Source organism: Pinus tabuliformis, chromosome 3_2, assembly GCF_031772625.1.
Source record: "Pinus tabuliformis cultivar Carrire ecotype Pingquan chromosome 3_2, CPIR1, whole genome shotgun sequence".
Taxonomy (NCBI): Eukaryota; Viridiplantae; Streptophyta; class Pinopsida; order Pinales; family Pinaceae; genus Pinus; species Pinus tabuliformis.
In genome coordinates this window covers 339,309,349-339,327,309 of record NC_142302.1, presented here as the reverse complement: position 1 = coordinate 339,327,309, position 17,961 = coordinate 339,309,349, and positions in this window count along the sequence as shown.

Genomic DNA, 17,961 nt, shown 5'->3' with positions numbered 1-17,961 from the left:
GCCATTGTATTTGATTTGAATCATCAATTCTTTGAAGAATCGAAAGAAGTTTTCAAGTTGAAATTGAAAGTGTCGTCATAGTCTCCCTTTAGTTTTGAAAAGAAATTGCTAAAGTGCCGCTTTGAAGAAAAGTAACTCAGATCTATACTTAGTTTTCTTTTTTGTCATTCACACATTAAGGAAACTGAAAAACAAATACATTCATGTGAATTTTCATTTAGACTGCATGCGGAAATTGATTTAGGAAAAGTGCATCTAGTGTGTGCTCTCTGCTCTATGTTGAAAGAATTTTATTTCTCTTTCCTTAGTAGCTAGGATTTTCATTGCTAAAAGAAAGTAAACGACTGTTTATCATCTTAGATTGAATATTTAGGAATTGTATATCTACATCACACGGTGAACCTTAAAGGAAAACTCCTTAAGAAAGATCAACTGTAAAATAAACCTCAATGAACATAAAAACGCTTTGGAACCTAACACACAACATCTAGAAGTCTAGGCTAGAGACGTATTCCGGCGTCGTAAAGCCTGGTAACTATCATTTTCATCATAGGTTGGGTGATTCCTCCTCTTTGATACGAAAAGTGCCAGTACGGACTTGTGCTCCCATGTACCGTCGAGTATATATTGGGAGACCACAATAGGCTATATCCTTTATCCTTAGGAAGCTGTGTTTGCCGCCCTATCGATCGCAATGCACTGAACACAGCATTCGGGAAGATTGACTGCTGTACGTAAAAGTATTCTACAGTTTTGCGATTGGTTTGGTAATCCCTCTGTCTAGATTTCCAGAGTAGTCACTTTCGTTCCTTTTCAGACTCCTTAAAAGAAAAGGTCCATCTGAGCACTTGTCACTTCAGGCTCATTAAAAATCAAAGGCGACTAGAGTCATCTTTAGCTTTTTCTCGACCCTTGAAAATTGAAAAATCAAGTTGTATCAAAGCGTCATAAAATTTATTTTAATTGGAATAACATCACTGTTCCCTTGTTGGTATTAGGTTGAGAAAAGGGAGCCTACCAATCAAGGATTTCCCCTCGGAGGGAATCCTAGTCCTTTCTCTTCTTGGGGAGATGTTGGTGCTCCACACATGGCTACATTGTCCCTTCCAGGACTCACAATCAGCCTACCAGTATGGATTTTCTTGACCTCTGTCGTTCAAAACACCATAATTCCTGAGCAATCAAATCAGCAACCAGATGATAGTAGAGTTACCCCCCAACCTTCTACTTTGTTTGTTTCTCCCTCTCCTTCTTCCTCTTCGCTTGGTGAAGCTAGTAACATTAAAAACGAAGTAACTGAGAAGAAGAAGAAAGGGAAGGAGAAGAAGAAGAAGAATCCAACGACGAAAGGGGGCAACCATGCATCGTCTGGCGAAAATCCACACACTGCACCATCCAAACCTAAATCTCCATGCGTCATTTCCAAAGGAGACCACTATCATCGAGATTGTCCTTGCATCCCGTGGATCTTAAGGGACTGGTTTCCCCACTTGCACAATCCGGTGTCTTCAACCTCTGACGAACATGTTGAGAGCACACCATCAACTATTGAAAACGAAGTCAACTGACAGAAAGGAAGATCTAAATTTCCTTGTAGACTGTGTGAAGGCGATCATTCCCTCCATCGTTGTCCCTTCTTGGACGAAGCTAAAAGAGTCTTGGATAACCATCCTGCTTCACCGCAGCGACTTCCTCCTGGATATAAGAAACTCTTGCCTAGTGCATCACTAGTTGAGAATCCGACTGACACACCTTTGTTGTCAGTCAAAGCATTTATCATTGAAGATAAACCCTCTGAGTCCACACCAGACCAAAGTCAACAGGTCGAAATGGCAGTCGAACCAGTCTTGTCTTCAGAAGGTCCATCTTCGGATGATACAGTCTCCAAAGAGAATGAGAATGACATCGTTCAAATTCTTTTTGTTAACACAGAATCCGATGAACATGGGGGCAATCTACCCGTCCCTTTACTGCAGGAAGGAAGTTCATCAGAGATTCATCTGGTTGTTTATTTGGTCCCTCCTCCAAGCAATCTAGTCATTTCCTTTGATTGGAATCTACTAGGGAGACCCCGCCTACCATATAATGTACCATTCCGAATCATAGTACAAGCTTACAGAATGATCATGGCTGGTACTATCATAGATGAATGGGCTTCCATGAGTATCCTTTCCTCAACTGCTTGGAAAGTGCTTGGTTCGCCATCGCTTCTGCCTGAGATTCGAAATATGTCAGGCTTCAACAAAGGAACCAGTCGACCGTTAGGGATCCTTCCAAATTTGCCTATAACTTTTAGAAGGAAAACCATTTATTTGAACGTGATGGTAGTCCAAGGGCCTCTATATTACAATCTACTCCTTGGGCGTGACTACATTTACAGCATGGGAGCTATTGTTTCCTCACTATTTCAAGTGATGTATTTCCCGCATGAAGGCAGAATGGTCAAGTTCATAGACCCGCTTTCATTCCCTGGTTCAAACACGGCTGCTAGTCAAATGCCATCCCTAATTGGTCTTTTTGCACAAGGAATGTCTCATCAACCTCCAGTCCATCCACCTGATGAGCGTGAGTGATTCGGTGAATGTGACTAAACCCAGGGGGCATGCGCCCTGGTCTGCTTCGGCAGGAAAACCCCGGATATAAGGTAGGTTTCCGCGTAGGATATATGACTAGTCTGACAAACCCGTCCATTTAGGAAAATGGGATTAGACTGGAGAAGGATTCCCTCATAAAAGGTTATGTGATTGGAACTGACACCATTCACCTTTGTCCATTTTGATGGAAAGAGCCAAGGAAGTGCTTTATCTGCAAATGCGGACGAAACAACCTTGCTCTAATGCAAGAGCTTCCATATGGTAACCTGGAAACTCTACTTCCCTTTATACCTGGGGGCATGCAAACCTTTTGTACGCAAGTGAAAAGTGACCAGTGTAACTCTAACCCCGTAGTTTTTACTAATTTCAACTGCTTAAGTTAGGTGATTGGTCTGGTCAACCATTCACCTTTGCCGGGACCAACGGAAACGGAAAAGTAAAGGAGATGTTTCCCACCGAGAAACTATCCTACCAAACCTTAGTAGTTATTTAACCCCTAGGACAGTAGTTGGCCGTTCCTAGCTTGCATACAAAAGGCTTCAGAGCAAATTTGCGCATGGGGCAAGCTCCCTAAAAAATGAACCTACTAATGAGAGACATCCTTATTATACGACTGGCATGAGCAATGTTTCCGCAAAGTTCAAGCTCGTTAAAAAATAAACCTAGCTATGGGCATATGTTCCCCCAGAGTTCAAGCTCATTAAAAAATGAACCCCCTTTCGGTAAATAACCTTTGTGATTGCATCGCTATCAGCTTTTGAGCCTTGGTCGTGTTTTTACCATCACCTCCACTTTTTAGCCGATCATACGCCTCCACTTGATTGTTTACCCTTTTGAGGAACAGCTGCGACGAGTGATTCTGTTAGCCACCTTCTTTACACTGCCGTGATTGAAAAGTTTGAAACCTTACCTGGAACTAGCTGCTACCTGAAAATATCACTCGTTCCTCAAAGACGAGTCTCTTTTAAGCTCTTTTTAGACTCGTAAAATATGAAAAGATTGCCGAGCAATTGGCCTCTCCAGCTCGTTAAAGTGATTGGAAGTGCCATCCCTCCTCTAGATTTTAATCTTTTTGGACCTGAGGGATCATTACACAAAAAGATCGAGTGCTTGTCTTTTTCGGCTCGTTAAAGTGATCAGAAAAGTCATCCCTTTCGTATTATTTTATACTTTTTCGGACTTAAGGGATTATACTACGAAAAAGGATTACTGGAGTTTCCTTTCTATCTCTTTTCAGACTCTCTAAAACTGAAAAGGACCGAGTTATCTTTGTTGTTAAACTCGTTAAAATAATAGCGACAAACTTGTCCATTACAGACAAGAGCGAGTTTCACTATCACTAGGCTCGCTAAAACATAGCGACAGGTTTGCCCGAAGGGAAAATTATAGAACAAGCATATGTTATCCGCCTCAACCTTGACAAAAATAAAGAGGTACTGGTCAGCAATGACTAGGGAAAAAGGGAAGAAAAGTTGAAGAACTTCATTGGTAGTAGGTCGCTCTTGAACATGACGCTTTCACTCCATCACCATGATTGAGTCGAGTTGGGTTATTCAGTTCACCGGTCATATCACCATTGGTCCTCCGTACCATCCATTTTTGGGGTTAACGCTACCAATCCATTTCAGTGTCGCTGATATGTTCAAGAGAAGTTGCTCAGAGAATTCACCGACCGAGCTAACATCTCATCTGCTGGAATACCTTCACGCTTCATTCTTTCATGACCACCACCCTGAACCTTGTATCATTAGATCATTTTCACCTCCACAAAATCATTTGCTCTATTTCGTGTCGTAGATGTGGGATTCATTAAGGCCCTCCTACGACAGGTCACTTCTTGTCGACATCAGCTCATTATCCAAGAAGTTGACTTAGGAACAACCCTTTCAGTACTTTGAAGCTTGCATGCCTCAATGGCAAGTTTCTCACTTTCGGCGACAGGTTTACATCAATGGCCTTCGACCGAAAGATTTTGCGTGGTGTTCGACATCGACTCATGTATTCACACCATGTGAATTGTACTGTAGTACCTTGAGGGTCATTATCATTATCGGTGATTCCTCTCGTGCCTGTTAACAACTTACATCATTGGCTGGTAATCAGGTGATGTCTTTCCATGTTCAACACCAGAACATCTTTTCACATGGATTGACTTGTACTTCGGGCGAAGATTGAATGAGTTTGAAGACCCCGGATCTAGTTTCATCCATTCGAGCTGTGATACATTCAGGAAAATAAAGACATCAAATGTACATCATAGCTGCATAGATAATCATCCAAGCTAAGGGATGATGGCTCTACCAGAATCATCAGTCTGCCACACAGACAGTTGTCTGTCCTATGTACATGAAAATGAATTATAAAGTTGAGCATGGGAATGCCCGCCTCAGCTAGATCGTGAAAATATTATGAAGATAATGTATTGTATTGTATCTTATTACAGGTCACCTTCCAGTTCGAAAAACCTCGAATCCTCATGATAAATCATTACACTCGACATCAGAGGATTTACGACCTCATGCTTTAGGGGGCAACAGTTATAGAAATATTTGGGCACTGCAACCCCAATCACATATGTCCATAAACCAAGGGCTTCTAAACCCATAAAAGTGTTGTTTCATACCCTAAAGGATCAAGGTCAATTGATTACATAATTTCCCAGAAGTTCTCCCTGAAAAACTGCTCAGAACTAGTCAAAACTGGACCATCTCACCTGCTCCATGGTCAGGTTGCGATGCATCTCACCTATTACACATGAGGTGCGCGATGCATACTAAAAATCCCTTCTGTAGGGTGCGATGGGTGAGAGTAGACAAATGGTAGAGGTAGTTTGCTAGGTGGAAACCCAAAGAATCTTCTAGAAACTGTGCATTTGACACTTGCCTCTTTGAATTTGCCCAGGGATGAGTAAGAGATCATGAAATCTCCAAGTGGAACCAAGAACTATCAGTGAAATGAAACTCATCAAAATCCCAGAAGCTGACTCACCCACCTGCAAATATCTATATATGGATCCCTCATCCTAGAGATCCAAAGGCTGGAATTTTGTATTTTGGTCCGGTGTGGACTCAAAGGGTTTATCTTCAATGATAGATGTTTTGGGCACCAACAGAGGTGTATCAGTCGGATTTTCAACTAGTGATGGACTTGGCAAGAGTTTCTTGTATCCAGGAGAAAGTCACTACCGTGAAGCAAGACAGTCATCCAAGACTCTTTTAGCTTCATCCAGGAAAGGACAACGGTGGAGGGCATGATCGCCTTCACACAGTCTACAAGGAAATTTAGATCTTCCTTTCTATCCATTGACTTCGTTTTCACTAGTTGATGGTGTGATCTCAACATGATCGTCAGAGGTTGAAGACACCAGATTGTGCAAGCGGGGAGACCAGTCCCTTAAGATCCACGGGATGCAAGGATAATCTCAATGATAGTGGTCTCCTTTGAAAATGACACATGGAGATTTAGGTTTGGATGGTGCAGTGTGTGGATTTTCACCAGACGATGCATGGTTGCCCCCTTTCACCCCACCTTCTACTTCGTTTGTTTCTCCCTCTCCTTCTTCCTCTTCGCTTGGTGAATCTAGTAACGCTAAAAACCAAGTAACTAAGAAGAAGAAGAAAGGGAAGGAGGAGAAGAAGAAGAAGCCAATGACGAAAGGGGGCAACCATGCATCGTCTGGTGAAAATCCACACGCTGCACCATCCAAACCTAAATCTCCATGTGTCATTTGCAAAGGAGACCACTGTCATCAAGATTTTCCTTGCATCCCGTGGATCTTAAGGGACTGGTCTCCCCGCTTGCACAATCCGGTGTCTTCAACCTCCGACGATCATGTTGAGAGCACACCATCAACTAGTGAAAATGAAGTCAACAGACATAAAGGAAGATCTAAATTTCCGACTCTGTGAAGGCGATCATGGCCTCCATCGTTGTCCTTTCCTAGATGAAGCTAAAAGAGTCTTGGATAACCGTCCTGCTTCACCACAATGACTTCATCCTGGATACAAGGAACTCTTGCCGAGTCCATCGCTAGTTGAAAATTCGACTGACACACCTTTGTTGTCGGTCGAAGCACCTATCATTGAAGGTAAACCCTCTGATTCCACACCAGACCAAAGTCAATAGGTCGAAAGGGCAGTCGACCCAGTCTTGTCTTCAGAATGTCCACCTTCAGATGATATAGTCACCAAAGAGAATGAGAACGACACCGTTCAAATTCTTTTTGTTAACACAGAATTCGATGAACATGGGGGCAATCTACCCATCCCTTTACCATAGGAAGGAAGTTTGTCAGAGATTCATCCGACCGTTTATTCAGTCCATCCTCCAAGCAATCTAGTCATTTCCTTTGATTGGAATCTACTAGGGAGACCCCGCCTGCCATCTAATGTACCATTCCAGATCATAGTAAAAGCTTACAGAATGATCATGGCTGGTACTATCATAGATGAAGGGGCTTCTGTGAGTATCCTTTCCTCAACTGCTTGGAAAGTGCTTGGTTCACCATCGCTTCTGCCTGAGATTCAAAATCTGTCAGGCTTCAACAAAGGAACCAGTCGACCGTTAGGAATCCTTCAAAATTTTCCTATAACTTTGAGAAGGAAAACCATTTATTTGAATGTGATGGTAGTCCAAGGGTCTCTAGATTACAATCTAGTCCTTGGGTGTGACTACATTTACAACATGGGAGCTATTGTTTCCTCACTCTTTCGAGTGATGTGTTTCCCGTATGAAGGCAGAATGGTCCAGCTCGTAGACCAGCTTTCATTCCCTGGTTCAAACACGACTACTAGTCAAATGCCATCCCTAACTAGTCTTTTTGCACAAGGAATTTATCATCAACCTCCAGTCTGTCCACCTGATAAGCGCGAGTGATTCAGTGGATATGACTAAACCCAGACCAGGGCAGCAAGAAAACCCCAGGTATAAGGTAGGTTTCCGCGTAGGATATATGACTAGTCTGACACACTCATCTGTTTAGGAAAATGGGATTAGACTGGAAAAGGATTCCCTCGTCAAATTTTATGTGAGTGGAAGCTCCGACCATTCACCTTTGTCTATTTCAATGGATAGAGCCAAAGAAGTGTTTTGTCGGCAGATGCAGATGGAACAACCTTTCTTTAATGCAAGAACTTCCATATGGTAACCTGGAAAATCTATTTTTCTTTATATCTGGGGGCATGCAAAACTTTTGTATGCAAGTGAAAAGTGACCTTTTATTTTCTTATTTTGTAGGTTCTCAACCCTTTAACCTCGTAGCTCGGTCGTTCCTAGCTTGCATACAAAAGGCTCCAGAGCAAAGTTGCGCATGGGGCAAGCTCCCTAAAAAATGAACCTACTAATGAGAGACATCCTTATTATACGACTGGCACGAGCAATGTTTTCGCAAAGTTCAAGCTCGTTAAAAAAAATAAACCTAGCTATGAGCATATGTTCCCCTAGAGTCCAAGCTCATTAAAAAATGAACCCACTTTCGGTAAATAACCTTTGTGATCGCATTGCTATTAGTTTTTAAGCCTTGGTTGTGTTCTTACCATCACCTCCACTTTTTAGCTGATCATATGCCTCCACTTGATTGTTTACCCTTTTGAGGAACAACTACGACTAGTGATTTTGTTAGCCACCTTCTTTACACCCCCGTGATTGAAAAGTTCCAAACCATACCTGGAACCAACTGCTACCCGTAAATATCACTTGTTCCTCAAAGACGAGTCTCTTTTAAGCTCTTTTTAGACTCGTAAAATATAAAAATATTGCCGAGCAATTGGCCTCTCCAGCTCGTTAAAGTGATTGGAAGTGCCATCCCTCCTCTAGATTTTAATCTTTTTGGACCTGAGGGATCATTACACAAAAATATCAAGCGCTTGTCTTTTTCGGCTCGTTAAAGTGATCGGAAAAGTAATTCCTTTCGTATTATTTTATACTTTTTCGCACTTAATGGATTATACTACGAAAAAGGATTACTGGAGTTTCCTTTCCGTCTCTTTTCAGACTCTCTAACACTGAAAAGGACCGAGTTATCTTTGTCGTTAAACTCGTTAAAACAATAGCGAAAAACTTGTCCATGCAGACAAGAGCAAGTTTCATTGTCACTAGGCTCGCTAAAACATAGCAACAGGTTTGCTCAAAGGGAAAATTATAGAACAAGCATATGTTATCCTCCTCAAGCTTGACAAAAATAAAGAGGTACTGGTTAGCAATGACTGGGGAAAAAGGGAAGAAAACTTGAATAACTTCATTGGTAGCAGGTCGCTCTTGAACATGACACTTTCACTCCATCACCATGATTGAGTCGGGTTGGGTTATTCCGTTCACTAGTCATATCACCATTGGTCCTCCATACCATCCATTTTTGGGGTTAACGCTACCAATCCAGTTCAGTGTTGCTGATATGTTGAAGAGAAGTCGCTCAGAGAATTCACCAACCCAGCTTACGCCTCATCTGCTGTAATACCTTCACTCTCCATTTTTCATGACTGCCACCCTGAACCTTGTATCATTAGATCGTTTTCACCTCCACAAAATCATTTGCTTCGTTTTGTGTCATAGATGTGGGATTCATTAAGGCCCTCCTACGAAGGGTCACTTCTTGTCGACATCAGCTCATTATCCAAGAAGTCGACTTAGGAACAACCCTTTCAGTACTTTGAAGCTTGCATGCCTCAATGGCAAGTTTCTAACTTTTGGCGACAGGTTTACATCAATGGCCTTCGACCGAAATATTTTACGTGGTGTTCGACATCGACTCATGTATTCACACCACGTGAATTGTACTGCAGTACCTTGAGGGTCATTATCATTATCGGTGATTCCTCTTGCGCCTGTTAACAGCTTACATCATTGGCTGGTAATCAGGCGATGTCCTTCCATGTTCGACACCAGAACATCTTTTCACATGGATCGACTTGTACTTCGGGCGAAGATTGAACGAGTTTGAAGACCTCGAATCTAGTTTCATCCATCCAGGCTGTGATATATTCAGGAAAATAAAGACATCAAATGTACATCATAGCTACATAGATAATCATCCAAGCTAAGGGATGATGGCTCTACTAGAATCATCAGTCTGCCACACAGACGGTTGTCTGTCCTATGTACATGAAAATGAATTTATAAAGTTGAGCATGGGAATGCCCGCCTCAGTTAGATTGTGAAAATATTATGAAGATAATGTATTGTATTGTATCTTATTACAGGTCACCTTCCAGTTCGAAAAACCTTGGATCCTCATCATAAAGCATTTCACCCGACATCAGAAGATTTACGACCTCATGCTTTAGGGGGCAACTGTTATAGACATATTTGGGCACTAGAACCCCAATCACATATGTCCATAAACCAAGGGCTTCTAAACCCATAAAAGTGTTGTTTCATACCCTAAAGGATCAAGGTCAACTGATTACATCATTTCCCAGAAGTTCTCCCTGAAAAACTGCTCAGAACTGGTCAAAACTGGACCATCTCACCTGCTCCATGGTTAGGGTGCGATGCATCTCACCTATTACACATGGGGGGTGCGATCGGCGAGAGTAGACAAATGGCAGAGGCAGTTTGCTAGGTAGAAACCCAGAGAATCTTCTAGAAACTGCTCATTTGACACTTGATGAGTAAGAGATCATGAAATCTCCAAGTGGAACCAAGAACTATCAGTGAAATGACACTAATAAATATCCCAAAAGATGACTTACCCACCTGCAAATATCTATATATGGATCCCCCATCCTAGAGATCCAAAGGCTGGAATTTTGTATTTTGTAAGGAAGTGCTGTTGGTTTCTCTTTGAGACATTGTATTGTTGGGTGATATAGCTTTTCATGAGGTGAAGAGGGCTTTCATGTTGGGAGGATGATGCTGGATCAGACAGCTTGGTTGTAATACTCTCTTCTACTACTTCTATCAATAAAGCTATTTGAGTTTTCCTCCATATACTTGTATATTTCTGAATATTGTATTTGTGTATGCATTTGCATGGTTGATGTACATCTGATCCTACATTGTTTATGGTTATAGATCTCTATGCTTTGATGGTATTTTGCTGCTTTGACTCTACAGGTGTTCTTTGAAGCGGGACAAGTGAGAAAGGAGTGCCGAAAGCTCTATCAAAGGAGAGAGGAAACAAGCAAGGAGACAAGCGAAAGATTGAGGTTGGTACTCTCTGATTCTCTCTCATCTATCTCTCATAAAGGAAAACACAAGTGACTTTATTTTGTTTGTTTCTAAGATAGCTACCCATCGTGGTGGGACTAGCAGCTCTGAATGGACACTAGTTTTCCCGATAACACAGAGGCCCAAGCGATGGAAGCTGGACCAAGGAGATGTAGCCTAGGAGGGGTGAACTCCTTCATCAAAACACTGTGTTAAATGTTCATTTTGATTTTTTTGCTATACATTTATTTGCTATTGTTCAACACTTTAATTTCATGCTATTTTTCTCATGAATTTGACATAAAACTTTACAAAAATTTACCTGTTCATTCACAAACACCATAAAGGAAACCTATTCACTTGAAGCAAATGATAAGCAATTGTTTTTAATTTTGAAGTTGAAATTAGCACAACAAAACTAACATTCAAACAAAGATCAGATATGCTCATGGATTGACTAGATCTAAGTATTGACACATGTTTTAATCTCTGAATATTATGCTCTGGGTCTTTATGAAGTTCTGAAGAGCTACACAAATTTAGGTCAAAATTTGCAGATCTATACGCAGGTTGGTCTCGGTAAAGTCACGTATACACACGGGTTCACTTCTTCAAAGTCGCGTATATAAAGTAAGGGTTTTTGTTCATAAATGACTGATAAACCTGATCAATGTTGTTGTTTCTCTAATGTATGTCAGTGATGTCCTAATGTTGATATGGGTTGAGTGATAATGTTTGAAGTAGAACTGATTGAATAATGAAGTTGAATTTGGTTACATGTTGATTGGTTGAAAAGATTATTGATGCTGCTGATTGTATGAGGGTTCTGTATGCTAAAAGAAAATTTAAGGATATCTCTGGTCAACTCTATGTTTGATTCAGAATTACAAGTTTTCAGTATATTAAGATCTGTACATAGGTTGCTCTACAGAAAAGTGCGTATACATGCAAGTTGCCTTAAGTGAAGTAGGGTATACATTTTGGCATATGAATGATCAAGGTTGCAGTTGATTCTATGTGTTGATGCAGTATTCTGGTTTTAGTTCTGTGTTCTGGCTACAATGATCTCACTGTTCTGTTTGAATTAAGTTGGTGTTTTCTTCAATTGATCTATAAGTTGTGATGTATTAAAGCATGTGGATCCAATGCGAAAATTTATGAAACGTGGTCCACGGATGTTGCTGAGGGTTGGAGCCTTTAGTGAGGAAGTCAAATATTCTTGCCAGTAGTAGCTGGTAATTTGATCAGGGGGTTGGAGCTCCCTTCTAGTAGGAGTTGGAGAACGAGTGAAGGTTGTAGCCTTCAGCAGGTGGGTGCCTACGTATTGGTATGAGTCTGCACCAGTACAAGAATGTAAAAAGTTTTTGATATTAATAAGTTTGAAGACTGAGATGAAAACAACGATGGTTTTCTCCCACATTGGTTTTCCACCTTAAATCCCGGTGTTCATGTGTGATACTTTATTCTGTTCTTACTGTACTTGTTTGCTTCTTATAAAATGCCCGATAAATATATTACATTCTGGTTCAAGTTTAACAGATAAAGAATTAGATGTTTTACAAGTTTACTAAGCTTACACTAGTTTCTTTTATAACAGTCGTGTACAAACACTAGTTTGGTCAAGAAAATTCGCGTATACATTTCATAAAAGAAAATTATTATTGTGATTTTTTAAAATACTAATTCATCCCCCCTCATAGTATTTTTGCCAACAATTGGTATCATAGTAGGTCCTTCAAAAGAAGCTTGATCGCTTGAAGGAAGATCTCCCAATACGAGTAATCAAGATGGAATGACATCTATCAAACCACCACTCTTCAACAAAATTAATTTTATATATTGGAAGACAAGAACTAGATCCTATCTTCAGTCCCTTGGAGAAAATGTTTGGGCAATTGTGGAAGGAGGTTACAAATATCCAGCTGCAGTTCCCACAGATGCAACATAAAAGAAAACGTATGAAACCAATGGCAAAGCTGTCAATGCATTATTGGGAAGTTTGACAGAATCAAAATTTGTCAAAGTTATGCAGTTAAACACAACAAAAGAAATATGGGACAAAATCGTTCAAAGTTATGAAGGCGATACCAAGGTAAAAAGTGCTAAACTCCAAACTCTTAGAAGTCAACATGAAACTCTCATAATGCATAATGATGAAAGTATTGTTAATTTCTTTCTACGTATAGATGGGATTGTAAATCGCATGAAAAATATGGGTGAAGAAATAAAGGACACTACTTTAGTAGAGAAAATATTAAGATATCTAACTCCTAAATTCGAGTCAAAAGTGTCTACCATTGAATAGAAGCAAGATCTGCAGACTCTTACTATTGTTCAACTTCACGAGATCCTGACTACTTTTGAAATGAGAAAAGGAGGTCCCTTAGAAGTCAGAAAAGCCACATTTAAAGCATCTGCAAAAGGAAAAGAAAAGGAAGAACACAAGGAATCAAGATATATATAAGAAGAAGATGAGGTGAAATTCGTAAAGAAATTTCAATTGGGCACCAAAAGGTTCAGAGGTAAGCTTCCCTTCAAATGTTTTTCTTGGGTAGAGTTGGTCATTATGCTATTAAATGTCCTCATAAAGACAACCATGGAAAAGGGAAAGATACTGCAAAAGGTAAAGGGAGATGGTTTGACAATAGAAGAAGTTATTATACTCATGAAGATAGTGATGCCTTGTCAAATAGTGAAGAAGGATAATTTGATCAAGATCTTAAATTACTCATGGATTTTGAGAAAAATACTAATGAGTCTAATGATAAATTTGTGGATGCTTTAGAAGAAAAAGATTTCTTTGAAGAAATTACTCAACTCAAAATTTGCTTGGAAGAAAACAAAGTAGCCATAGATACATTGAAGCATCAACTCATATAAAAAGAAAAGCATAATGAGAAGTTAGAATGTGAAGTAGTAAGTCTAAGAAAGGAACTTGAGAAAATAAAAGCTCTGAATCTTAGATTTGCTAAAGGATCTAAAACTTATATGAAATTATCATGGTACAACGCTCTCCTCTTATGAAGATAGGTCTTGGATACACTGGAGAAACATATCAAACAAAAAAGTCTTCAACCACCATCGAAAGCTATCTAAATGCAGCAAAAAATAGTCAGCAAAGCTTCAGTAATGCAACAAAAACCAGTCAGCAAAGCTTCAGTCCTCAACAGAAGAATAAAGGCAATCCACAGGTAAATCATGTTCACTCCAATCCAAGGATGAGAAACAACAGAAGCACCACTCAAAAGGTAAACAACACTAGAAGATTCTATGATCACAAAAATTTCTTCTTTAATGGATAATGTTTCTCATGTCATAATTTTGGTCATAAGGCTGTTCAATGTGTTGCATACAAAACCATCATGACTAGAGAAGCAAGGAAACAAAGGAATGAGACAGGAGTAAAGAAGAACACTTATAATAACTTCTCACCTCTTATAGATGAAATTGAATGTTGCTTTTGCAATAAATTTGGACATGAAGAATCTAAATGTAGGAGCAAATTACAACCAACATCTCAAAAGGAGAAAATATCAACAGATTCTAAGGTATGGAAAAGGAAGGAGTTACAGTTTGAAAGCTGTGGCATAGCATTGTTTGCAGAAAGAAAAGAAAATCAATGGTACATTGATAGTGAATGCTCAAAACACATGATAGGTGATAAAGATAAACTTATTTCATACAATGCTTTAGAGAAAGAAAATAATGTCACTTTTGGAAATGGCTCACCTGCTGTCATTAAGGGTAAAGATTTTCTTTTTCTAAAAGAAAAGGTTTAGGCTAGTAATGTTATGTATGTTGATGGATTAAAGCATAACTTGTTGAGTGCTATCCAAATGTGTGACCAAGGAAATGAGGTGGTATTCCGATCAAAAGAATGTGTGGTTCGTGAACTTGACACATGAAAGACCATAATAAAAGGAACAAGAACCCCGAGAAATCTGTATATATTGAAAGGTGGTAAAGAACAATGTTACCTAGGAAAGGTAGAGGAAAACTGGTTATGGCATAGAAGGTTGGGACATATAATCTTCTCTCAAATAAGAAAATCAAGCAGGCTCAAAGCTGTTCATGATCTACCCTACATCACCATACCAGAAAGTACCATATGTAAGTCATGTCAATTCGGTAAGAAAACCAAAGTTCAATTCAATGCCAAATAATGATTAGCAAGTAAGCCTCTTGAACCAATACATACTAATTTGTGTGGACCAGTAAGGAAAAAGTCACCTCATGGAGAACAATACTATATCTTATTCATTGATGACTTTTCTAGAATGTGTTGGATTGGTTTATTGAAACACAAAGATGAAGCATTTGATAAATTTAAAGTCTTCAAAGATTAGTCAAAAATGAATTAGATCTAAAAATCAAATGTCTCAGATCTGACCGAGGAGGAGAATACATGTTAGATGAATTCTTTGATTTCTGTGAACAACATGGCATAAAAAGATAATTTTATGTAGCTAAAACTCCTTAACAAAATGGCGTGGCAGAAAGAATGAATAGAATTGTTCAACAAATGGATCGTGCTATGCTTGATGAGTCTGGAACTCCTGACACCTTTTGGGGTGAAGCTGCACATACCGCAATAAATATTCTCAACAAGGATCATGTTCGTGTGAATAGTGATAAAACTCCATATGAACTTTGGTATGGTAAGCCTCCCATTGTAAAGCATTTTAGAGTTTTTGGAAGAAAATGTTTCATAAAAAATAATGATGAAAAACTTGGTAAGTTTGAAGCTAGAGAAGATGAAGGAATACTTCTTGGTTACTCATCTAGAAGAAAAGGATACAAATGTTACAATAAGAGACTTCAGAAAATTGTTGAATGCATTGATGTTGTGATTGATGAAGCATGCACAGGTCCCAAAAAGGTAACATCAGCAAAAGAGGATGGTGATGATGAATGCTTTCCCGCATCAAATTGCAATGATATATAAGAAGAAACTAATGAAACAATGAAGAAGACACATCAGACAAAGACAAGGCTCCATCCAGGTATGTTCAAAAGAATCATCTAGTAACTCAAATTCTTGGAGAAAAGGAATCTGGGGTACAAACAAGAAGAACCCTTGTAGGATCTTCTAGTTATCTAGCTTTATTATCCACCATTGAACCACAAAATATAAATCAAGCTAGTAAATATGAATGTTGGGTTAAGGCCACGAATGAAGAACTTGATCAAATTGAAAGGAATGATACTTGGGAATTGGTTCCAAGGCCTCACGATAAAAATGTTATTGGGACAAAATGGGTATTCAAAAATAAGTTGAATGATTCAAAATGGAGAGGTCATTAGCAACAAAGCTAGACTTATTTGAAAATGTTATGCTCAACAAGAAGGTATATACTTTGAAGAAAAATTTGCACCAGTAGCCAGAATTGAATCCATAAGAATGTTTCTTGTATTTTCAAGTTTTTGAAATTTTAAAGTTTACCAAATGGATGTAAAATCTGCTTTCCTTAATGGAGATCTGGAAGAAGAAGTATATATTGAACAAACATAAGGATTCTTTTGGGGAACGATGAAAACCTTGTATGAAAAATCAAAAAGGATTTATATGGAATAAAAACAAGCTCTGTGGGCATGGTATTATCATCTTGACAAATACATTCAACAAAAAGGTTTCACAAAAGGATCCGCAGACAACTTGTACACAAAAATTGAGGGTGATAAAATGCTAATTATTGTTGTTTATGTTGATGATATCATCTTTGGCAGTAATGAAGAATCTATGAGTCAAAAATTTTCTTTTGTTATGCAACAAGAATTCGAAATGTCTTTGCATGGGGAACTACCTATTTTCTTGGTCTACAAGTGCAATAAGCAAAATATGGCATCTTTCTCTCACAAACAAAATATCTCAAGCATATTCTGAAGAAGTATGGGTTGGAAGATTGCAAACCTGTATGTACTCCCATGATGAAATGATGTATCCTCATTTCTAATGATGATTCTCCCATAGTAAACCAACCAGAGTACATGTATATGATTGGAAGTCTGATTTATCTAACATGTACCAGACCAGATATCATGCATGCAGTTGGGATTGTTGGACGTTTCCAAGCCAGTCTAGAGGAATCACATCTTCAGGCAGTAAAGAGAATATTCAGATATCTCCAAGGAACCCAAGAATTTTGTCTATGGTATCCTAAAGATGCAGATCTTACCCTTCATGCATACCTAGATGCGGATTGGGTTGGAAATGTTGATGATTGGAAAAGCACTAGTGGAGGTGCATTTTACATGGGGCCCCGATTGGTATTTTGGTTCAACAAGAAACAAAGTTCCATTGCCTTATCTACAGCGGAAGTGGAATATGTGGCTACTGCATCTTGTTGCACACAACTTCTCTGGATGATGAAAACATTACAGGATATACAAATCAAATGTTCTCCACCCATCTCCATCCTATGTGATAATATAAGTGCTATTAGTATTTCGAAAAATCCTGTTATGCACTCCAAGACCAAGCATATTCCTATTAAGTATAACTTTTTACAATAACAAGTGTTTGAGCAAAATGTTAAATTGGAGCATGTTCCCTCCAAAGAACAAGTTGATGATATATTTACTAAACCTATTCTGAGAAGCATTTGAATATCTCAAACATAAACTGGGAGTTGTCTCTGCCTCATCTTGCTGTTAATATAATATGCTCAGTCTTCAGGTGAAAATTTAGAAGGTTGCTTTCTATATGCGGGTTTCATGAAGTATAGTCGTGTATATACGTGAGTTTCTTTGCAGATAGTCGCATATGTTTTTCTCTGATAGAAAAACAATGGGACAGACTCAAGATCAACCTTTGACATGCTACTGATAGCTATGATTTGATTTTTCTTGGTCTGGTGTTGATGGGTACAGTTTGTTGATATGGTATTGAGTTATTTTTTTCTCATTGATATTTATCTGATTGATGAAGATGCTTTGATGAATGAGTTGTTGACAATGAATAGGTAGCACAGGTTCAGGGGGAGCATTAGCTTTGCAGAATATAATGAATTGTTGGCATTGTGGTTGCTGAATTATGCTACTATTAAGATCTTTTGGTCTCAATTATTAATGTCATATCTGTCATTTGATGTAAAGTTCATGTGGAGACCTATGATGTAATAATTGTCATATTCAGTCATGTATGGACTTTTGAGGTCATGTCAAATATGTAATCCCACTTGGTTGGGTGGTAGTGTAAAAAATGTAATCCCACTTGGTTGGG